This window comes from Somniosus microcephalus, chromosome 1 (genome assembly GCF_052327205.1).
Source record: "Somniosus microcephalus isolate GS21.2 chromosome 1, FLI_Smic_1.0, whole genome shotgun sequence".
Classification (NCBI taxonomy): Eukaryota; Metazoa; Chordata; class Chondrichthyes; order Squaliformes; family Somniosidae; genus Somniosus; species Somniosus microcephalus.
The window spans coordinates 260661048-260686197 of record NC_140987.1 but is presented as its reverse complement, the minus strand read 5'-3'; positions in this window follow the sequence as shown (position 1 = coordinate 260686197).

Genomic DNA, 25150 nt, shown 5'->3' with positions numbered 1-25150 from the left:
TGCATATGCAATAGGTTGCCAGTAGTCATATTGTTGCAGAAGAACGGCACCGAGCCCACTCTGTGATGCATCTGATGATATCTTGATGGGTCTCGCTGGGTCATAAAACCTCAGAACTGGTTCCTCTGTGAGCAGTTTCTTTAGATCGCTCCATGACTTCTCATGCTCATGATTCCATTCCCATTCTATGTTCTTTTCAGTTAGTCTTCTCAGTGGCGCCATCTTTTCTGAGAGGTTGGATATGAATTTCCCCATGTAGTTGATCATTCCATTAAACCTCTGCACGTCCTTTTTGCATTGTGGCTTTGGCATATTCTCAATGGCGGACACCTTTCTGGGATCTGGTCTGATGCCCTCACTGCTAAGGATATCTCCCACAAATGTCAGTTCTGTCACCCCGAGCTGGCATGTCTCTCTATTCAGCTTCAGGTTTGTTTTCCTTGTTGCTTCCAGCACTTTTTTCAGTCTCTCGTCATGCTCAGTTCTCGTGGTTCCCCATACTATGATGTCATCCATTGATGTATCAACTCCCTCCAGGTGCTCATAGATCATATGGATAGTTTTGTGATACACTTCAGGAGCTGAGCCAATGCCAAATGGTAACCTTAGGAATCTGTATCTGCCAAATGGACTGTTGAACGTGCACAGTCTTGAACTTGCTTCGTCCAATTTCATCTGCCAAAATCCTGATGATGCATCTAACTTGCTGAAATACTTTGCATTTGCAAACTGTGCCATGATTTCCTCACGTGTAGGAAGCTTGAAGTGCTCTCTCTTTATTGCTCTGTTTAGATCGCTTGGATCCAGGCAAATTCTGAGCTTTCCATTCTTTTTGTCCACTACGACAAGGGAACTCACCCACTCAGTTGGCTCATCTATCTTCCGAATCACGTTCAGGCTTTCCATCCTGCCCAACTCTGCCTTCAGTTGCTTTTGAAGAGCAAACGGGACTTTTCTGCATGGATGTATGACCGGTGTCATACTTTTATCTACTCTGATCGTGTGTTCTCCTGGAATGCAGCCTAGACCCTTAAATAGGTCGTTGTACTCTTTCATGAGTTCATCATAGACTGTCTCTCCTTCGCTTTCCACAACGAGAACTCTCTTTACCAGGTTCAGTCTCTCACAGGCTTTTAAACCTAGTATGGCTTGCACATCCTTTGGCACCACGATTAATGCTAACGTGTGCTCTCTGTCCTTGTGTGTCACTTTGACAATGCATCTTCCTTTCACTGGTATTTCAGTACCTGAGTATCCTGTCACTTTCACTTTTATTCCATGTATCTTTGGTCTGGGTCTAATTTTCTTAAAATCAGTCTCTGATATCACATTAACTTGTGCTCCAGTATCCAATTTAAATGGACTGTGTATGTCATTCACTTTTAGTGTCAACATCCAGTCTCTTTCTTCTTTTTTGTTTTCAGACACAACATCTACATAGAACTCCTCTATGTCGCTTTCATCTACTGCATGGATCTTGCTTTGTTGCATTTGGTTCTTACAGCAACGGGCATAATGGTTGTTTTTGTTGCAACTATTGCATGTTTTACCATATGCTGGACACTTTCTTGGTGGATGCTGTGTACCGCATCGACTACATTTCTTTCGATTGCCCCTTTCATTTTTGTTCGCTGGCCACGCCTCTTTTTTCACATTGGCGCCCTTTTTGTTAAACGGTTTGTGTCCGTTCTCTCACTGCATCCACGTTGCAGCTACTGTCACTGAACAGCTCCTTTGCCTGCAACTTCACAGTCTCTGTAGCCCTACACAGTGCTGTGGCTTTTCCCAGGTCTAGATCTTGCTCTCTTAGCAGTCTTTCCCTTAGACCATTATCTGGAATACCACACACCAGTCTGTCTTTTATCAGCGAGTCGGTCAGTCCCCCAAATTCACACGATTTGCTTCTGTTTCTCAGTTCAGTCACATACTGATCAATAGTCTCACCCGTTTTCTGTACACATGTGAAAAATCTGTGCCTCTCAAATGTCACGTTACGATTAGGTATGCAGTAGGCCTCAAACTGTTCCATTATTTTATCTAGCTTCATTTTGTCTCCATTAGCAGCGAATGTGAAGTTATTATACACCTCCAGCGCTTCATCACCCACGACACGTAAGAACAGTGACGATTTCCTTTTATTACTTTTCTTGTCAGCTCCGATTGCTGATAAATACAACCCCAAACGTTGTTTGAACCGCCTCCAATTTTCAGCCACATTACCTGTCAACTGAAGCGTCGCTGGTGGGTGTAAACCTTCCATTTTTTCACTTTGTTAGCTATTCTCCAATGGTAAGCAACGATGTTCTCTTTTGGCTTGCTAATTTGTGGAGAGCTGATTTAACTTCAGATTTTTTCTCTTCATCTCTTTCAATCACTTCTGACACCATGTATTGTTTTCTTTGTGGGTTCAATGACAAGACATTTATGAAAGAGAATGACTTTTTATCTAAAGTATGTTCAACTCAGTTAACAGCATTTACAGGAGACATCATGTTAGAAATCCATCTAGAACGAAACTGAAACCAAACTCCTGCTTGTCTCTCACATGACCTCTGCTGGTCAGGCATAAGTAATCAATACATGCAAACATGCTGATAAGGCATCATAATCAAACAGGAAAATAACATCACTATTTGCTGATATCATTACACATGATATCAGTGACTACACTTCAAAAGTACTTCATTGGCTGGAAAGCGCTTTGAGACGTCCTGAGGTCGTGAATGGTGCTATAGAAATGCAAGTCTTTCCTTCTTTTCCTTCTTGGGTCAAATAGTCATAGGTCGTCAATTTCCTCTGAGCTGCTCTCACGCCACTGATTTAACTTCTCCGGAAGTGTGGCGGAAACCCCATTTGGCACCTGCCGCACTCTCAACAAAGTCACGGCGGGTTAGCGGGAGGAGCGCCGAGGAAATTCCCAGCCATGGTTTTTTTTATTTCTGATCTATATTTCTTTCTCAGGTTTGCTCATTTTCTTTTTTTTTTCTTTTAAGGCTCACACTCCTTTCTCTCGGTTCACAATTGACATCATCCTCCAAACCCTGCCGCCCCTCGGAGCATTAACAGCTCGAACGGTTACTTTTTTTTGATCCCTCTGTGAAAATAAATCTATCCCCTTTCCTTCTCTGGCAGGACAAAAGTGGCTTTGTGAAGTGGGCTGGAGTTTTTTTTTAATCCTGTTTCTCAGGGTAGGAAGCAGAGATGTTCTTTTGTTATGATCTGGGCTCAGTGATCACACAATAAAATCTTGCCAACACAACAATCTATTTCGAATTATTGGTTGAGTCCTTTTTATTCCATTTGAAACTTAAGAATTTACTAGGATTTGGGGAATATTCTCTGCACAACATTTTGATGCTCCAAACTAGATGAGCAATAAGCAGGCAATGCCTACACATTGCGAGAAATGAAAGGATTGAAGCCACGATCTCTCCTAATTACTCAATTGTATCCATAAGAATGAAAGAAAGACTTGCATTTATAAAGTGCCTTTCACCACCTCAGGACGAATAAAAATGTGCTTTACAGCCAATGAAGTACTCTTTGAAGTGTAGTCACTGTTGTAATGTAGGAAATGCAGCAGCCAATTTGCGCACAGCAAGCTCCCACAAACAGCGCTGTGATAATGTCCAAATCATCTGTTTTTACTGACGTTGATTGAGGGATGAATATTGACCAGGAGACCAAGGATAGCTCCCCTGCTCTTCTTTGAAGTGGTGTTGTGGGATCTTTTACATTGTGGGGAGTGGTGGGTGTGGCGCGTGCGCCCAGTCAATTATGCCCCTGACTGTTGGTGAGCGGTTCGAATCGCTCCCACGCCCCTGGGTTCTAGACACCGGACTTAGGTACAGGCGGCGATACAGAAAGACTCGAGTAGACATGTGGTTTGGATGTAAGAAAACCAAGATTTTATTAAAACAGAAAATAAAACAGTCTTATGAGAAGTCACTAGTATAAAAATACAGGCAAATTACAAAATAACTATACTTATACAGGGAATGGGGAACACATGGCACATCGAGGGAAAAACAATTACTTTAACAATCCCCTTATCCTTATCCCACCCCCTATACTCAACTAGATTAAGCTATGAGGGGCCAGAATTCATGCTCACCAATCCAAAGCAAAGCCAACTGTTAACGAATGCAGGTTTTTAGGTTTGGTTTTCTGTCCTCTTAGGTACCCCGTCGCCACGTGGTCTTCAGGGGCGCGGTGCTGGAGCTGCTGCTGCGACACACCTTCTTCTCCTCCGCTGCCATCGTCAACTTATCACGATGGGTTCTCCTCTTCTTCTCCCTCGGGTGGTCGCCAGCGGTAACGTTACGTCAATGAGACGATTAGCAGTTTCTACTGCTTAGATTTTGCTACCCATCCTTAGAACGGCAGCATATTCGTCATGGCGTGGACACCTGCGTTTATTCGCAATGTTCAACGAGAGGCTTGCCCCCAAGCGCCAACTTAGTTGCAGGGTTCGCCCAACCAACTTCGTCTCACTGTCCTCAGATACTTTCTCCCCAAGCGTCAGCTTATAACTCGGCGCTCGGGTTTTTAATTAATACGTCTTCTGCTGCCCTTCCGTGCTCTTTGTCGGGTCTACCTTACTCTTCGTCTCGATTCGTCTCATCTCGTTCGGTTACTATGCAAGCCCTGGGCTGCCCACTCAGTATCGTCTCGCCCCTCTTTGCGGCCTGGGTGTCCTGGATGACTAGGGACTCGGGTCTCGTTCCCCTCCCCTGCAATTGGTATGGTGTTCTTAGCTGTTGAAACTCTGCTATGGGGAGCGAGGAGAGAACCCGCCACGAGGCCAGGGCATGAGTACAGGGAGCCCAAGAGGCCGGAGCCACGAAAGCAGGAGCAAGGGCAAGAGCAAGAGAGCAAGCCCGAGATTGCTACCCGGGGCCTGCAGTTATACTCCTCTCAATAGCCCCTTATTTGCGCGCCAAATCAGGTTAGTTCATTGTTTTAATTTTGGCGGGCTGTTTTAAATAACTATAGCAGTCTAAGTTAACTGGATTTAGATGGCTGTTTATCGCACCTAATAGCCTGACTGTATTGTTATTAATGCATTCTAATCAGCCTGGCCAGCCTTGATAGCTTCCATAAGCTGTTTCCGATTATTTATGCAGACAACTTGATGGCCTCAAGTATAGACCTAACTGGTTTTGATCTGTTTACGATCTGGCTTAATGCATATTCAATGTTTGCTGTCTGTTTTACAAAACACAAAGTCCTATTTCACAGAAACTGCATTTTAGGTTTCGATTTCCCCAAAAGCTGCTTGCGCTGCCACAGAGTCCAAGCTTTTAAAATCTTGCAGGCTTTTGGTCACGAGGTGTGGACGCCATCTTTTGGGTACTCTTTTTAAAATGTCCATGCAGGGTCCCTTTTATTAATAACCTTGGGGGAATGTGGGAATTTTGCGAATCTTACAACGTCCACCTGAGAGAACAGACGGGGCCTCAGGTTAATGTCTCATTCAAAATACGGTACTCCCGACAGTGCAGCACTCCCTCAGTACCACACTGGAGTGTCAGCCTTTTTGTGCTCAAGTCTCTGGCGTGGAACTTGAACCCACAACCTTCTGACTCAGAGGCAAGTGTGCTACCAACTGAGCCACAGCTGACAAAAAAGCCACTTGCACAAGTGTCTTGAGTCTACTTTTTGAGATCGCAAATCATATTGAACTGGATTAGGTGATACTGAGTTCCATTCTACTTTGGCTGTCACATTAATGCCATTGACTTGTTTGTACACTATCAGAATGAACAATTTTTCCCCTCTAATTTTTCCCCATCCTCTCCTTCTCGGAAATGGTTCCAATGGCACCAGCAGCCTCATCCCAATATCCATTCATCATTTGTACCCTTAGGCAGTGAAGGCTTGCAGGCTATTGGGAGAGGAGAGGCTTCGCAGATGAGCCCAACCTTACTCTTATTTGACACTTTCACAGCAGCACCCACCAGCAGGATGCATGAAGTCTGGCTAGTGTCACAAGGGATGGAAGCGGGTGGGGCGAGGGTGTCGGGGGACCTAGGTACTTTGACTTTCGAGTGGATATTCTGGGGTTGAAATTGCATGGGTGCTCCATCGGCAGATTATTTAGGAGAATTTGGGAGGAGAGGGGTCGGGCCAGTGCTTTGCAGGTGTGGCAGCCTGCTGTGGGTTGAGTGCTTGGCACATACAGAGTACAGCCATCTCCTTGCTTTGAGTGGGCACTCATTACGTCTTCTGTACCTTGGCACTCTTCCTCTCAGTTCAGACAACATTTTGCTTTCATTTGCTCCCATAAGTAGAAACAGCATTCACACGATTGCCCACCTCTTACCATGTTCCTGTACACTGCCTCTACTTGGAGGATCTTCCCTCTGTCTGAAAAATTGGTACTTTTCTCAGGATCGCTTCCTGTGGTTGGTACCTTTCTCTGGACCACCTCATAGAAACATAGAAAAATAGGAGCAGGAGCAGGCCATTCGGCCCTTCGAGCCTGCTCCGCCATTCAATACGATCATGGCTGATCCTCTATCTCAATACCATATTCCCGCTCTCTCCCCATTGTCTTTTGTGTCTAGAAATCTATCTATCTCTTTCTTAAATATATTCAGTGACTTGGCCTCCACAGCCTTCTGTGGTAGAGAATTCCACAGGTTCACCACCCTCTGAGTGAAGAAATTTCTCCTCATCTCAGTCCTAAATGTCCTATCCTGAGACTGTGACCCCTCGTTCTAGACTCCCCAGCCAGGGGAAACACCCTCCCTGCATTCAGTCTATTTTACTAATACTAATTTCCTTTAATTCCTCCTTCTCGCTAGACCCTTGGTTCCCTAGCATTTCTGGGAAGTTATTTGTGTCCTCTTCCGTGAAGACAGAACCAAAGTATTTGTTTAATTGCTCTGCCATTTCCTTGTACCCCATTATAAATTCTCCCGTTTCTGACTGGAAGGGACCTACATTTGTCTTCACTAATCTTTTTCTTTTTACATACTTGTAGAAGCTTTTACAATCCGCTTTTATGTTCCTTGCAAGTTTACTCTCATACTCTATTTTTTCCCTCTTAATCAATCTCTTGGTCCTTTTTTGCTGAACTCTAAACTGATCCCAATCCTCAGGCTTGGTACTTTTTCTGGCAACTTTATATGACTCCTCTTTGGATCTAATACTATCCTTAATTTCTTTTGTTAGCCATGGTTGGGCCGCTTTACCTTTGGTGTTTTTGCGCCAGAAAGGAATGTATAACAGTTGCAATTCATGCATTCATTCCTTAAATGTTAGCCATTGCCTATCCACCGTTGTGCCTTTTAATGAAGCTCCCCAATCTATTATAGCCAACTCACTCCTCATACCTTCGTAGTTTCCTTTGTTTAGATTTAGGACCCTAGTTTCGGATTGGACTTCTTCACTTTCCATCTTAATGAAGTATTCTATTATGTTATGGTCACTCTTCCCTAAAGGACACCGCACAACAAGATTATTAATTAACCTTTTCTTATTGCACAATACCCAATCTAAGATAGCCTGTTTCCTAGTTGGCTCCTTAATGTACTGGTCTAAAAAAACATCTCGTACACACTCCAGGAATTCATCCTCCACAGTATTATTGCTAATTTGGTTTGGCCAGTCTATATGTAGTCTATAATCCACTGATTGATACCTTTCTCTGGACCACAGCCTGGCTATCTTCGCTGAAGAGAGGAGTTCTGGAAGATTCTCCTGCCATGCTGTCTAGTAAGTCAGCCTTTAACGTAGATGCAGTCTTTCTTTAACAGTGCTCCAAAACTTTAAGATCTGCTGCTCACTCAATTTGCTGCCTCTGCAGGTAATTGAACACTCCTTGTGTAGCAGAAAACTGGGCAGGAAGATTATGTAAATTTGAACACAAGGCTGACGGGTGAAGCCTCCACTCAACCGGTGCGGGAGTGTCTGGGAGCACATCCCTACTGTGTCCAGATGGTGGAATTGGCCTTATAATGCCATCGAGGCACAGCGAGCAAACTTAGGTCTTAGAAAACTTACAAAAACTGAAGAAACATACTGGGGGTGAATCTTCATCCTAAAAAATGGGTGGGTTGGGGTCAGGTGGGAGGTTAAATCCCGACACCAACCCCCCTCCAACCTGCCCACTTCGGGCTTTAACGGAGGCGGGACGGGGGCGGGCAGTCAACCCATTCCCAGAAGGCGGCTTGGCACTTTAAATATGATAATGAGGCTGGAGGCCTCTGATTTAAGCTGCTGTGCAGGTTTAACTGTGGCTGGCCGGGCTTCCCGGGCCTCGGCATTCCCAGCAGCTGCAGCGAGGCGAGGACAGCCTCAGGGAGCGCTCCTTGCAGGAGTGCTTCATCCCGGCCCCCCAAGCTCCCCCACCATCAGCCCCCCGATACAAACCCCCGCCCCCCCTCCCCGGGGTTGGGGATCATTCCCCCTCCCCCGCCGGAGATCGGACACCCCAGTGTCGCACCTACCTGTGGTTTTGGCCTCCTGTCCCGCGTTCCCTGTCTGACTGGAAGCCAGCTTGTCAATCTCCGCAGCATGCGTTCCCGCGCTCTATCGGCACCCCCTGCCTGCCTCTACCCCCACCCCACTCCCAGCAGGTCTCCAGGTAAAAATTCCAACCACTAATCCATTGGACTGGAAGGTGGGTTTCTATATTGCTAATTAATAAATCAAAATTCAAGTAAACATTAAACTAACAGGCAACTTTCCTTTGTCATGAACATTTCTGCAACAGGATTCATTGGGAAGAAAGAAAGAAAGAAAGAAAAGAAAAGAACTTGCCTTTATATAGCGTCTTTCATTACCTCAGGATGTCTCAAAACGCTTTACAGCCAATGAAGTACTTTTGGAGTATAGTCGCAGTTGGAATGTAAAGAGTTCCTGTCTATGTGCCATGTCTAAATGCAGCACTTTCTATTCCAACCTTCTCTCCCACCCCATCGCCCCAACCAGCTTACTTGAATGATGCTAAGGTCCTCTCAGGGTTTCCCTCCTTTAAGTTAACCCTTTTTCTGCTATTCTTGCTCTTCTAGCCTCTCATATACATTGAGGCAGGCGAATGAAAGACCTCCAATTGCTCTAATCACCAAAGACACTGTACAAAATTCAAAGGGGGAGAAATTCGGTATCGCCCCATCTGGGGAGCTAAATTTTGAAATCTGAAATTTGAAATTTGAAGTCTAAGGTTTCCCTAAATTGGCTTTTAGCGTTCCTGGAAAGAGCTGGAGCGCTATGTCAAGCGCTAGTGACATAAGCAGGATGCTACAGGGGAGCGATAATGAATTTCAGGTGCTATGCAATTGGGAATGATCCTTCACACTGGCCCCTTCCAGCTCTTAAAGGGGAGGTTGCATCATTGTGCAGGTCCTCATTATCAGCAGTGCTGGCTGTGAAGGCAACCTGCAAGGAACTCAATCCCCTAATCGTGATGGCTGATCCCACTCCCAGGGAGAGAGCTCGTCGTTTCACGGACGAGGCATTGGAGGCATTGGTATCGGGAGTGGAGCGAAGGAGGGCAGTGCTGATCCACAGGCCTTCAGGGCAATGTGGAGGGAAGTGGCCCAGGAGGTCTGGGCCAGTAGTGTGGTGGAACACAGCCTGACACAGTGCCGGAAGAAATTCAACGACCTCAGTCGGGTGGTCAAGGTGAGTACAGGCTTCAACAGCTCCTACATACCAGCATCTGAACCTCAGTCTGTGCACACTGCGCAAAGAACCACACCGCCACCACTCACCCACCAAACATCTTCACCTACTCAAACTCACATCCACATCTCATGCCTTGCCTACAATCACAGCTATTCAACTACGGCAGGCATATCTCCCAAGCATATAGCTGGACTCTGACTCAAACACATTCGTTTCTCTTGCAGGCTAAGATGGCCCACAATAGGAGAGAGCAGCAGAGAACAGGCGGGGGTGATGCACAGCTGCAGCAGCTCTCAGACCTTGAGGAGCGAGCGCTGCGACTCATTGGGCAGCAGGTGGTGGGCACCATGGCCGTCAGCGACGTCGACCCCGTTGGAGGCAAAAACGGTATCTGCAGCCCCTCTCCTTCTCTCATCCCACTTTCCTCTCACACCACAAACTTTTCCCAATTTCCAGCTTCTGAGAATGTCTGCATTCCTTGCTCCATTCCTGACCCCTGCCCTCACCTTAACATGAGTGTTGTGCCTTTATGCTTTCAGAGAATCAGCAACCAGATGGCCAGCCTATCCCTGAGCCCCCCACTGAGAGTGAGGGTGGAGAAGAGGAGGAGGAGGAGGAGCAAAGCACCGCGTCACTGCATCTCTCACCCGCAGGCACCACCTCAGATACTGGCACTACGCGATGTTTAGAGGCAAGTTTAGTAGAGGGGTCTGCACTGGGTGATGCACCGGGGACGAGCGGGCTGCAGCAAGGCCAGGGGGATAGGGTAGCTTGGGAGCCAGCTCCTCGGAGGGCGAGTTCTGCTGTGCAGGACTCAGATGAGGACCTCGATGGGGAGGCGTTCACAAGAAGGGTGAATTGCATGCACACAGAGATGATAGGTGCAATGGCAAGGGTGCTCGAGAGCCTGTCGGCAGTGGTAAGGAGGGTGGAGGAGTCCGCTTCCAACACTGCACAGAGCTCTGCGCACACCATGATGCCCATTCTTGGCAGTCTGCAAAGGATGGTAGACTCCCTGAGAGACCGTGCGGACCCAGACCTCATGCTGCGTGTCATGGGCAATGTGGCAGCTTCCATTGCAGCACAGGCGGAAGCCACGCAATGTCTTAGTGCTGTAATGCAGTCAATGATTGCTGCCATCGAGTCTCAGACTGCTCTCATGTAGTCCCAGTTTGATGCTACGAAAGCTCTGACTGCTGCCATCGTCGCTGGGACCACCACAGTCCACTGGGGATCTCACGGTGTCACAGCAGGCCAGCAATCTGTGCTCCAGCAGATTGTTAGGGATGCTGAGGTGCGGCCCCGGGGGAGTGGCAGTGGGTCAGTGGAGCAGGAACCTGCTGTCCTCTCTTAGGATGACAGCATTCCTGCTCCCATCATTGTCACTCCGCCATTGCACTTGTCGCTGCCTGTCATCCAGCCAGCCCAGACTGCTGCCACCCATCCTGAGGTGGCGCAGTGTACAGCCAAGCATTCCAGGCCCAGAGCTGGTCGAGGGCATCCTGCAAGGCCATCTGTAGTCTCTGGCACTGACACTCAGCAGCCATCCACCAGCTCTGCTGCAGCCACTGGGGAGACACTACATAGGAGCAGTAGATTAGGAAAATGGACTGTAAAGAAGGCAAGTAAGTGTTTACACAAGGGCGATTAGTTAATATTGTTGCTGTATATATGCGGTTGCTGAATTTGGATACATTTCTTATTGGAATGTTGCAGAAATGGTGCTGTGTCTCATTTCAGCTTTGGGGTGTGGTATGGAATGAGAAATTGATGGAATGATGGGGACTGGATGAGCAACCGGGAAGTGGCCTCGAATTCATTGGAACCGCAGGCTGATGAGGCGGTCACAGACCGCCCTTCCACAAGGCCGATGGAATGGCTGGATCCTCCGTCACTGCTGTTTGTGCCCCTGTTCCTCCTCCTCCTCATCCTTGTTCTCGTCCTCGTCCTCATCCTCCTCCTCCTCCTCCTCTTCCTCCTCCTGAGGTGTTGTGGTTATGCAAGTTGGCAATGGCTGCATCCTCATGATGGCCAAGTTGTTCAGCATGCAGCAGATGACGTCGAAAAGTGACACCCGCTCAGCTGAGTTCTGGAGGGCTCCTCCCAAATGGTCAAGGCAGCGGAACCGTTTCTTGAGCACTCCGATGGTCTGCTCAATGATGTTCCTGGTGGCAGCATGGCTCGCATTATATGAGTGCTGGGCAGGAGTGTTGGGGTTGTGGAAGAGAGTCATGAGCCAGAGCTGATAGCTCTTGTCTCCCAGCAGCCATCTGCTAGCTTGATGTGGTGGCTGGAAGAGTGCTGGCACACCAGTCTGGCTCAGGATGAAGGCAACGTGGCTGCTGCCAGGATAGCGGGCATTGACAGTGAGGATGCGCTGTGTGTGGTCGCACACCGACTGCACATTAAGTGAGTGGTAGCCTTTGCGGTTACGGAATACCTCAGGATTGTTATAAGGTGCCCGCAAAGCGACGTGGGTGCAGTCAATGGCACCTTGCCCGCTATCCTGGCAAAACTACATGCACGCTTGCGCTGCTTCCCTCTGGTCATGGGGAAGGGAATGTAGTCCCTTCTCCTATTGTAGTGAGCATCTGTGACCTCGTGGATGGTGAACTGCGATATGTTAGATATGTTTCCTGTTTCAGACTGGAAAGATCTGCTGGTGTAGAAATTGAGGGCGACGGTGACCTTGACTGCCACTGAGAGAGCCGTGGTGCTCCTGATGTGAGGCTCGAGGTCTGGCTGCAGGAGGTGGCAGAGCTCAGTGACCACGTCCTTGGTGAAGTGGAGCCTTCTAAGGCATTGCTCCTTAGTGAGATTGATGTAGGAGAAATGCTGCCGGAATACCCTGGGAGGGTAAGGCCTCCTGTTAAGAGCCCTGTTGGCCCTCCTCTCTCTGGCCACATTTTGCAATTTCTTTCTGCCTCCGCTGCCTTCGACGGTGACACATGAGGGTGAGGTCCAGTGCCAGTACAGCCCCAATTAAATGATAGAAATGTTGCACTATCAAATGTAACCCAAATGAAAGTGATAAATTTTTCTCAGTCAGAATACTCCTTCAAGTTGAGAACGCTCACAATCGCTCAAAACGCCTGTTTGCTTTTGTCAAACTGACAAGGCAGCATTCTTTGCCGACAAAAAAAACGGAAGTTGACGCCTTTAAATAGCGCTCCTCCAGCGCTCATCCAATTGCATTCCGCCTCCTCTACCTGTCGTTGCTAATGGCAGGCGCTCAGGCAGGGGGCGAAGGGGAATTTCAGAGCTGGGGCGCTACTGCGGCGCTGCGCACCTGGATGACATCACGATTTCTGGCTGCAGGAGAGCGTGACGCTAGTGGTTACCGCCGCCGCAAACCTCCACTTCAATTTTGCAGGCGTCGGTACTATCGCCACGCCCATTCGCAAAGCCGGTAGCGCCCCGTTAATGCCCCCCAGAGGTGGTAATGGGAGGCGCTAAGGTGCCCAATTTCCCCCCCAAACTTTCACCTGTTGCAATGGTTCAGGTAACTTGTTGAACTCCAAGTGCCGTCCAGGTGAGATAAGTGAAGTCAGCACAGATTAAGAAGTCTACTTTCAGAGAAAGTTGTATTTGAGGTTGAGGCTTCCTTTGCGCTTAAGATTTTTTTCCTTCTCGTTGCTACAACTGGAAGGAGAAATCTGTATGATATCCTCTGCTTCCGAGATCAGGGATGGTGAGTGCAGCTGTCACGGCCACAGCTGAGGTAAGCTAACTCAACCAGGGGCCTGAGGAACTGGCGGTTTCCATCTTAGCTGTTTCTTATTCCTATTGTCAGTCCCATTCACTAACTTGAAAATCAAAACCAAACCATTGAAACAGCAACAAAAACAACTTGCATTTCGAGAGTGCTTTGAACAGAGTAAAATGTCCCAAGGTGCTTCACAGGAGCGATTATCAAACAAAATTTGACACCAAGCCATGTAAGGAGATATTAGGACAGGTGACCAAAAGCTTGGTCAAAGAGGTAGATTTTAAGGAGTGCCTTAAAAGAGGAGAGTGAGGTAGAGAGGCGGAGAGGTTTAGGGAGGGGAGTTCCAGAGCTTAGGGCCCAGACAGCTGAAGGCACGACCGCCAATGGTGGAGTGATGAAAATTGGGGATGAGCAAGGGGCCAGAATTGGAGGAGCGCAGAGATCTCGGAGGGTTGTTGAGCCGGGGGAGGTTACAGAAGTAGGGAGGGGCAAAGTCATGGAAGGATATGAAAACAAGGATAAGAATTTTTAAATTGTGGCGTTGCCAGTCTAGGAGCCTGAATACCACAAGAACACTAACACGGTAATGTTGAACAAGTAAATATTAAGTAAAACTAGTGATATAGGCAGGTAGCTCCCTTCCTCACAAAAGATCCTTCTCTATATTATTAGCCCAATTGTAGCTTAGAAATAAATGTATAAAGACCCGCATTAGTGCCTTTCACAACCTCAGTGTGGTGTATGTAACCGTTCCACCTTTAAGAGAACTATTTTAAGAGATGCACTACTTTATCTTGGCTGCTGTATACTGTAATACCGGTGGTGACCACACCGGTATATAAGTGCTGTGTAATGATTTATTGGGCAGTTCAGCCTGACCTCCGACTAGTAAAGACCTGTTGAATTTACTCTTGTGGTCTGTGTGCAGTGATTCTTATTAACAATAACTAGAACACACAGACTTAACAGTGGCGACGATGACGATCTTACCCTGCGGCAGAGATATATCCAAGGCAGTTTAACGGGCGTCGAGAAGAGGCATCCGCCCTCATCATCCTGCTGAGAAAAGACTCGGGTCTGAAGAGCAAGGAAGAATCCTGACACGAAGCCTTCCATCAGCAACAGGCAGTGATCATCCCTTCTATCACGGTGGTGGGTAAGCCGATCAGCGACGAGCAGCAAGTCGGCCACGTTGGCTGTGAAGTAGGGGAGGGAAAAATGGAGGATATAAGGGCAGAGAACTCGACCATGGCCGGGGAAAAGAGCCGGACAGAAGTCGGGGCCAGAGGCACTGAGACTGGGGCAGCGTAAGGCACGGGAGCCGCGGTGAATGCAAACGCAGCCGGTGTAAAAGACCGGGCTGCAAGCGGGCTGGGAGATGCAACAGCGTCGAGAGAGAGCTCGACCATGACCGGGGAAAAAGGCCGGGCAGCTACCGAGGCCGCGAGGCGCGGGATAAAATTAAAAAAAACGTGGAGAACTCAGCCGCAGCCGGGGGAAAGGACCGGACTGCAAGAGGGTCTGGGAGGCACGATTTGAGAACCGCTGGGGAGGGCGAATGCAGCAATACGGCAATCGCCATTACAGCCAGCGGGGGAGAAAGGCAAACGCGGGAAGCCGCCATTTTCGTAGGCGGGGGAAGAAGACAAGCGCGGGAAACCGCCATTTTGAAAAAAAAATAAAAATTTATTTTTGTTTCTCAAGAAGATTGCGGGGATGCCTAAGCGTGGTAACATCAACGATTTCGATCCCGATGTTGAAGATTGGGCCACGTATGTAGAACGCATAGAGATTTATTGTAAGGCAAATAAAATATCAGATGAAGATAAAGCACTAACCTTACTAAACTCAATGGGTGCGAAGACATACGGGCTATTGAAGCATCTTCTATCACCAGCTAAACCGGCGGATCAGGCTTTCGCTAATATTGTTGCTGTCCTGAGAAATCATTTGAACCCCACACCGCTGATGTTAGCGGAACGATTTAAATTTTATGCGAGAACGCAACTGAAAGAGGAAAGCAACGCGGAGTATTTAATTGAACTGCGTAAGCTAGCGAAATACTGTCAGTTTGGGGAAAGACTGACAGAGGCACTGAGAGACAAATTCGTGTGTGGATTGTCGAAAGAAGGAACACAAAAGCGGCTGCTTGAAGAGAATGATCTTACACTTGATAAGGCTGTCACTATTGCAGCATCGCATGAAGCCGCAGCGAGAGGCGCTGCGGAAATGCAGCTGGAGGCAGCGGTACTCAGCGTAGATCAAATGGCTTTGGGTACAGCGAAATGTTATCATTGTGGAAAGACAACACACGATCAGAACCAATGCTGGTTTAAAAATCAGGAATGTAGAAAATGTGGCAAGCTTGGTCACATAGCTAAAGTATGCCGGTCAGGAAAGAAGACCAGCAACAAAAAGTCACCGCAGGAAAAGTGCAGAAAGGTACATAAGGTGGCTGAGAAGAGTTCGGATGAACAGAATTCGGATTCAGACTCCAACAGCAAGGAACTGGGTAGTCTGAGAATTCACAATGTGAGTAAGGAAGCTGACCTACAAACTATTTGGGTCACACTTCAGATAGCAGGAGTCCAAGTGAAGATGGAATTGGACACCGGATCGGCGTTGACGGTCATGAATAAGCAAGATTACAAAAGGTTATTCACACATATTCCCCTACGGGATACGGAGATAGTATTGCAGACATACACGGGGCAAAGAGTATACCCCATCGGAAAGATAAAAGTCAAGGTGGTACACAAGGGCAAAGAACACCAAGGAATGGACTTATATGTACTACCTGAGGGAGGTCCACCACTTCTGGGACGGGAGTGGATCAGGAAAATAAATATGGACTGGCACTCCCTAAAAGCAATAACGGTAGATTCCGGAAAAAAAAGATGTCAAACCTGAACGATTGTCCAGAATATTGGATGAGGCTAAAGAGGTGTTCCAACAGGGACTGGGAACACTGAGAGGAATTACGGCAAAAATCAAGATTGCAGAACATGCAAACCCAAAATTTTTCAAAGCCAGACCGGTACCTTATGCGATACGACCTGCTGTGGAAGCTGAGCTGGAAGGGCTAGAACATTCAGGAGTACTGTCTAAGGTGGACTGGAGTGAGTGGGCCACGCCCATTGTTCCCGTCATGAAGCGTTCATCGAGTAACAAGCCAGGGGAACCGGGGAAGGTCCGCATCTGTGGAGACTTCAAGATCACGGTTAATCCGGTGCTTCACACGGTGCAATATCCGCTTCCGCGGATTGAGGATATCTTTGCTTCATTGTCTGGCGGGAAACACTTCACCAAAATAGACCTGACGCAAGCGTACTTACAGATGGAAGTTGAGGAAGAGTCGCGCCAGTGTCTCACAATCAACACGCACAGAGGCTTGTATCGATATAATAGACTGGTTTTTGGAGTGGCTTCGGCTCCAGCAATTTGGCAGAGGGCCATGGAGCAGGTATTACAGGGAATTCCAAGCACTCAATGTTACTTGGACGATATCCTGATTACAGGAGATGACGATGAGGAACACCTTGCAAATTTGAAACTGGTGCTCACCAGATTGAAGGAATATGGACTTCGAGTTAATCGCCAGAAATGTGAGTTCTTTCAGAAACGGATCTCGTACTGTGGTCATGTCATTGACCAGGAGGGGCTGCACAAGTCACCTGACAAGATCGAAGCTGTTGTGAAGGCTCCCGCTCCGGAAAATGTATCCCAGTTGAGGTCGTTCCTAGGGTTGATTAACTATTACCATAAGTTTCTGCCAAATCTATCCATGGTGCTGCACCCGCTGAACGCTCTTTTGCAGAAAGAAGTACCATGGAAGTGGAGCGAGGACTGTAAGAAGGCCTTTCGCAAAAGCAAGGCATTGATCACCTCAGAGGAAGTGTTGGCTCACTTCAACCCAACGCTACCTATTCGTTTAGCTTGTGATGCTTCTCCTTATGGTATTGGAGCAGTACTCTCACACAAGTTGCCAAATGGCTTGGAAAGGCCAGTCGCATTTGCATCCAGATCATTGACCTCCGCTGAGCGCAACTATGCTCAGATAGATAGGGAGGCTCTCAGCCTTGTGTGGGGAGTAAAGAAGTTTAATCATTACCTGCAGGGCCAGAAGTTTACACTGCTGACAGACCACCAGCCGTTGGTATCCATTTTTAACCCTAAGAAGGGTGTTTCGGTGATGACAGCACAGAGGCTCCAGAGATGGTCCCTTTTCCTAGGGGCACATCAATATCAGATAGAATTCAAAGGTACAAAGCAGCATGGTAATGCTGATGGGCTGTCGCGCCTGCCACTACCTACTGAGGAGGAGGCACTGACGGTTGACCCGGTGGAGTTATTTCACTCGACCATCATCGAATGTTTACCTGTCACCAATGCAAATATTGAAAGGGAGACTAGGAATGACCCGACACTGTCCCGGGTCTACGAATTGACAGTAAAGGGATGGCCAGCACATGGTGATCCACTGTTACCGGCATTCTCAGCAAGACGAGAACAGCTGTCCATCTGTCAGGGAACATTGATGTATGGAACAAGGATGATTATCCCTCCTAAGTTAAGAGAGAGAGTTCTAAAAGAACTACATGAAGGTCATCTGGGGGGAGTCAAGATGAAAAGCCTTGCTAGGGCTTATGTGTGGTGGCCGGGTATCGACCAACAGATAGAGGATCTGATGAAAAGCTGCTCAGGGTGCCAAAAAGTCCAAAATGCACCTCCAATTGCACCGCTGCATCCATGGGAATGGCCTTCAAACCCATGGCAACGTGTACATATTGACTTTGCTGGTCCATTCATGGATTCCATGTTTTTAATTGCGGTGGACGCACATTCTAAATGGCCAGAAGTGATTAAAATGACTACCACTACCTTGGAGAAGACGATCGCGGTGCTAAGAACGATATTTGCAAGAAATGGATTGCCAGAGCAAATATGTTCAGACAACGGACCACAGTTCGTGTCAGAGGAATTCCAGAAATTCCTGAAGAAGAATGGGGTGAAACATTATACCTCTGCCCCATATCATCCAGCTACGAATGGGCTGGCCGAGAGGTTTGTACAGACGTTCAAAAAGGCAATAAAGGCCATGAGCGAAGATCAGATTCCACTGCAACACAAGGTGGACAATTTCCTACTGGCATATCGAAACGCCACCCATGCAACAACAAACCAAAGTCCTGCCATGATGTTCTATAACAGGAGGTTGCGGTCCAGGTTGGACTTGTTAAAACCAAATGTGCGGAGGGAAGTCGAAAACAAACAGTTCCAGCATATCAATAACAAGCCCACTCGGAGTTTTGAAATAGGACAACCGGTGTTAGCCAGGGACTATAAAAACGAGAAATGGCAATCTGGAACAATTCGGGCCAGACAAGGACCCCTGATGTACACGGTAGATGTTGGTGAAAATGTAATGCGACATCATGCTGACCAACTGGTGGGATCGAGAACAAGGGTCGAGCCCATGGTTACGACAGAGACAACCGTGGAGGAAGTTAGTGAACCTGAAGCATCTACCTCAGAAGTGAATATACCTGATGATGATGTCCTATCCATAGGGGATCAACTAGATGAGCCACCCCAGCAATGAGAACCAGAGACCCCTGAAAGGCGTTATCCGTCTCGGATCAGGAGGCCTCCTCAGAGACTGAATCTGTGAACTGTTTTTACATGAAGTTGTGTATATATGTTATTATGTTATGTTTAATGGGGAATATATACTGTTAAGCTAAAAAGGGAGGATTGTGGTGTATGTAACCGTTCCACCTTTAAGAGAACTATTTTAAGAGATGCACTACTTTATCTTGGCTGCTGTATACTGTAATACCGGTGGTGACCACACCGGTATATAAGTGCTGTGTAATGATTTATTGGGCAGTTCAGCCTGACCTCCGACTAGTAAAGACCTGTTGAATTTACTCTTGTGGTCTGTGTGCAGTGATTCTTATTAACAATAACTAGAACACACAGACTTAACACTCAGGATGTCCCAAAGCGCTTCACAGGCAATGAAGTACTTATGGAGTGTAGTCACTGTTGTAATGTAGGAAATGTGGCAGCCAATTTACGCACAGCAAGCTCCCACAAACCACAGTGTGATAATGAGCAGATAATCTGTTTTTTAGCCATGTTGGTTGAGGGATAAATATTCACCAGGACACCGGGGAGAACTCCCTTTGCTCCTCTTCTAAACAGTGAGATCGGCTGCACTAGCATGGTGGTAGGAGCACTGCAGTTGGACTCAGTACCCTGGATTAAGGAGCAAAATAAATCACCCAGGGTTGCTGCACTTGATTGCGAATCAACGCTCCTGGCTGGAAGTGCGTGTGTGGATGTTGGGTGAGGACAGCATTGGACCGAGTTATATTGTCCCCCGCCTCATGGTTGAACAGCCCGCGGACACAGGAATAAAGCCGACACGTGAGATACCAGAGAGCCCATGGCATCCTTGCGAGGACGTAATACCTTCAGGAGTGAAGAGGGGGGAAAACCGGCTAGAATTAAAAACAACCGCATTCTTAGAAACCAGCAAAATAATACAAAAGCCATGTGTATGGATTCGAGTTTATCAGAGACAGATTTAGTTCACGGAGAATGTCAAACGTATTTTAAAGATGACCTGATTATACTCAAATAAATGGTTATTAAGTATGAATAGCCTAAGCCTGCTCTTCTTGAAACAGTGAAATAATGTCAGCGTTTGGCTGGCCTGAGTATAAATGTAATCCACATGTTTTTTGGCTGTTTTAATTCAGTCGGAATCATTCCCTCTGGCGATTCTGGCTCCATCAAGGTGATTAATAAGCTAACCATCAACCTTTATCTTGAACATATCTATCTTAGTGCCAGAACTGAAAAATTGCGTTGCCTTGGTCTGAACGCGCTAATGACAGATTTAACATGGAGAGTAGAATTCAAGGCATAATCAGTTACAATTTCGCACTCATTTCAACACAGCACCCAGTACACAGACGTCTGGGATGAAGTTTGTTAAGCTGGTTATCCAAAGCAGGAGGATCTTCTCCACAATCTAGGCCATGAGTGGGACCCCACTCTATAGAACAAGTAGGAGGTGTGAGCTGCTCCTCCATCACACCCGAAACTGTATAAGCGCTCCATATTTTTATTTGAAAGGAGCACAAATCTGTTAACCATCAAAAAAATTGAATTCCCTTGAGTATAGAAGATTAAGGGGTGATCTAATTGAGGTGTTTAAGAAGATTAAAGGATTTGATAGGGTAGATAGGGAGAAACTATTTCCTCTGGTGTGGGGAGTCCAGAACAAGGGGGCATAACCTTAAAATTAGAGTTAGCCCATCTAGGGGTGATGTCAAGAAGCACTTCTTCACACAAAGGGTGGTGGAAATCTGGAACTCTCCCCCCCAAAAAGCTATTGAGGCTGTGGGTCAAAACTGAGATTGATAGATTTTGGTTAGGCAAGGGTATTATGGGTTATGGAACCAAGGCGGATAGATGGAGTTAAGATACTGATCAGCCATGAGCTACTTGAATGGTGGGACAGGCTGAATGGCCTCCTCCTGTTCTTAGGTTCCATACTGTTGTTGTTTTACAAATGAAAAATCAACAGTCAGCCCAATAGTGAAATAAAAGTTCATTGAAAAATGGTACGTATGTAAAAGTTTAATTAATGTTAAAGGAACAATCCTGCAAAGGCTGCCTTTTTTAGCGGAGTGTGGTGGAGCTGGACTATGAACCCTCAACCTACTGACCCATAGGCAAAGGTGCCAACACCGAGCCAAAGCTGACAGCTTAAGGGTGGGAATCATCTCTGGGTGACCTACTTTCTCTTCCTCTCTGTCGAGGACCACCCGGCCTGAACGCAAAGCTTACCTGCAGCGATGTGAGATTAGTAATCCAGCAGTGGCAATCTAAATTGCACGCACTGTCAATAGATGCTCCAACGTGCCCTGCCACTCCATGAACATCCTCTTCAATTTCCATAAAAATCTGTAAGGAGCAGAATATAAGAATATAAGCTCCTGTGTCCAGTGCACACTTAAAGAAACAGTAAAAAAATATTTATGTGTTAGCTGTGGCTCAGTGGGTAGCACTCTCACCTCTGAGTCATAGGGGGCGATTTTTGGATTTCTGAGGAGGCGGGTTTGGAGGCGGGAAAGGCGGGAAAATCGGAAAAAATGAGAGCGGGTTCGGACCCCACCTCCGCGGGATTTTGCCGGTGCCGGTTTTGCAGGGCAGGAAACGGTCCCGCCTCCAGCTGGCCAGAGAGGTTGTTAAGAGGCTTAAATGCTCGTTAAGGGCCTCTCTAAGCCATTTTGAGAGGCCCTCGTTATTTTTTGACTATTTCAGCGTGTTCCACGACCCTCCTAAACCACACCAGCTAAACTTGGCGGGTTGACAAGTGGGTGGTCTCCTCACAGCTGCAGGTCCAACATTAAATCGGAGATTTCATCAGGGATTAGTTGCAGGTGGCAGAACTTTGCTTTAAAAGGTCTTTGAGCACTTTTAGCAGGCCTTCCAAAGTCGGAGGTGCTGCAGCTTGAATCTATCAACTGTGGGACCTCCTTGGAACTCTTCTCCCCGCTTGCAACGAACACTTCCCCAGCGGAGGCATCTGCAAGCAGCATTGGAATCATTCATTTTCTTTCACCATGGACCTCAGATTCGGATGAGGAGCATCCATGGTAGCAGCAGAACCAGTCAGCTCAGCAGCAACAGCAGCAGGAGCCCCAACCTCCTGCTCAGGCACCTGATGCTGCACAGGGCAGAAGGCGCCAGCGCATCAAGGCACCTCGCCGCAGGAGATACCCCCGGCAGAGGGTTTACAGACAGAGGATGAGCTGCCTCAACATGAGTGAGCAGCAGTGCCAAAGGAGGCTGAGACTTTCGCGAGATGTTGTCCGAGAGATCTGCGGACTGCTACAGCAAGACTTGGTGCCCAGAGGAACAGGTGGACACCCCTTACCAGTGGCTGTCAAAGTCACCACCGCACTCAACTTCTTTGCCTCAGACTCCTTCCAGGGGTCATCAGCAGACATCAGTCGACCGCCCACAGTTGCATCACGCAGGTTACTGATGCCCTTTTCGCTAAGGCCCACAATTACTTCCAGTTCTCAAGGGATCAAGCAAGTATAACCGCGCGTTCGGTTGGCTTTGCAAATATGGCAGGCATGCCAATGGTGCAGGGCCTCATAGACTGCACACATGTGGCCCTCAGGGCACCCCATCACAACCCAGCTATCTTTGGCAACTGAAAGGGCTTTCACTCCCTCAATGTACAGCTGGTGTGTAACCACAAGAAGGAGTTTTTGCATGTTTGCGCCAAGTTCTGTGGTAGTTGCCATGACTCTTTCATCCTGCGGCACTCCAGTGTACCTCCGCTTTTCAATCCGCCAAACCAACTTAACGGACAGCTCCGTGGTGACAAAGGCTACCCCCTGAAGAAGTGGCTAATGACGCCGATCAGGAGGCCAGCTAACACCCAAACCGAATCCCGCCTCCATCTCGCCCCCAGTGAGCAAATCGCCCCCATAGAGTCATAGGGCTCTGTTATAAATCTCATCATCATAAAGAAACTACTCATGAAATAATGCTGGACGGCCAGCTGGTGGCGCCGTCCATGGAGTATAAATACTTGGGCGTGGGCCCAGCTTGCCCAGGGACATTTTGTAAGACAGGAACTAGTGAAGTACAACTAGAACTCCATGTTCTGAAACAAGTTGATTAAAGCCTTGCTTTATACTCAAACCAAGTGCGTAGTGAGTTTTATTATGTCAATTTAATCAACTTAATATCGACTCCACGCTCTGAGTGATTTCGGGAGCAGCCAACTACGACTTCAACTGCAGAAAGGAACTCCAGCGTAGAAATCAATCCATCATGGACAAACTACTCAGGCCCGCCCGTCTTGACCTGGACCCAAATTCACCTACAACTGCTAAGGTATGGAAACACTGGTATCGTACCTTCAGCAAACTCCTCAGGGTGTGTGGTGAGAATGTTCCTGATAAATTAGAGATACTTGCCAATTATGTATCTCCTCATGTGTTTGACTATATCGAAGACTGTGTAGACTATGACTCCGCTATCCTAATATTACAGCGACTATATGTTAAGGCCCCAAACAAAATTTTTGCTCCGCATCTATTGGCCACAACTCGACAACAACCCGGGGAATCACTTAACAAATTCCTTCAAAAGCTTCACAGGCTCAGCAAGGATTGTAATCTTAAAGCTGTCACAGCTGAGCAGTACCAGAAGGAGCTAATTCGCGATTCCTTTATTAATGGAATTACATCTCCCTTCATACGCCAGCGCCTGTTGGAGAATAAAACCCTCGAAGTACAGGCTGCCTACGACCAGGCATGTTCCCTGGACTTAGCAAAGAGGAATGCAGATACCTATCTTTTACCTTGTGCACGGGCTGCTGCTATCACTTTTAATGACTCCTTCGATAGGTCTCGGGTGGAAGCCCTCACTGATGATGACTCTAGCCGAGCGGATGACAACCCTACCCTAGAAGCCTTCACTGATGACGACCCCACCCTAGCGGCATCTTGGCAATCTGGAAGGAAGTGTTTCTTCTGTGGAGGTGCGTTCCAGTAAAGGAAATTTTGTCCTGCTCGTAAAGCAACCTGCAATCATTGCAGCAAGAAAGGTCACTTTTCTAAGGTATGCCAGTCAAGAGCCTCTGTTAGTAAGAAAGGCCACCTTTCTAAGGTATACCGGTCGAGAGCTCCTTTTAGTTTTGCAGCTACTATCTATAAAACTGCTCCTCCCCCAAGAGCCACTACTAAGGTTACAGCTGCTATCTATGAAACTGCTCCTCTCCCAAGAACCACTACTAAGGTTACAGCTGTCAAGGGTAAAACTGCCCCTCCTCCCATCACAGCTGTTTTTCCCCAAAGTCTGTCCCATGCAGCTATGAAGGTTTCGGTAAATGGACACATTTTGAGCGCACTAATCGACTCATGCAGCTCTGACAGCTTCATTAGTGAGCGGGCTGTCAGTAAGTTAAAATTGCGTATTTACCCCTCGGACAGGGAAATTGCAATGGCTCTGATGACACTGACCACCAATTCTTCTGGCTTTTGTCTTGTCGACCTTATTCTCAATGGCCGCACTTATTTCTCCACCCAGCTCGGGGTGCTCAAAAACCTATGCAGTGATGTGCTCCTGGGACAGGATTTCCATAAACAACACTTTCGAGTTTGGAGGGTCAAAGCCGGAGCTTACTATTTCCAAAGTACCGTTTTGTGCGCTTTCGGCGGCTTCGCGCGATGAGCCCTCCTTGTTTGCCAATCTTTCCCCTGATGTAAGCCCATAGTCACTAAATCATGACGTTTCAGCCAAGATGATCAATCCTTTATCGAGGCAGAGATCTCTCGCCTTCTAGCTGACGGTATCATTGAGCCATGTTCATCTTCCTGGCGGGCTCAAGTCATCGTTGTTAAAAATCCTCTGAAGCAACACAAGAAACGTCTTTGCATCGATTACTCGCAAACTATTAACCAGTATACCGAACTGGATGCTTACCCACTACCACGCATCGATGACATGGTCAATAACCTTGCCAACTACAAGGTATTTTCAACTTTTGATTTAAAGAGCGCATACCATCAAGTACCGTTAGAGGACTCTGACAAAAAGTATATGGCCTTTGAGGCCAATGGTCGGCTTTACCAGTTTTGTCGCCTTCCATTTGGGATCATCAATGGGGTGGTCGTCTTTCAATGGGCAATGGATAGCCTAGTCAAACAGGATAACTTAATGGACACTTTTCCATATCTGGATAATATCACCATTGCTGGTCAT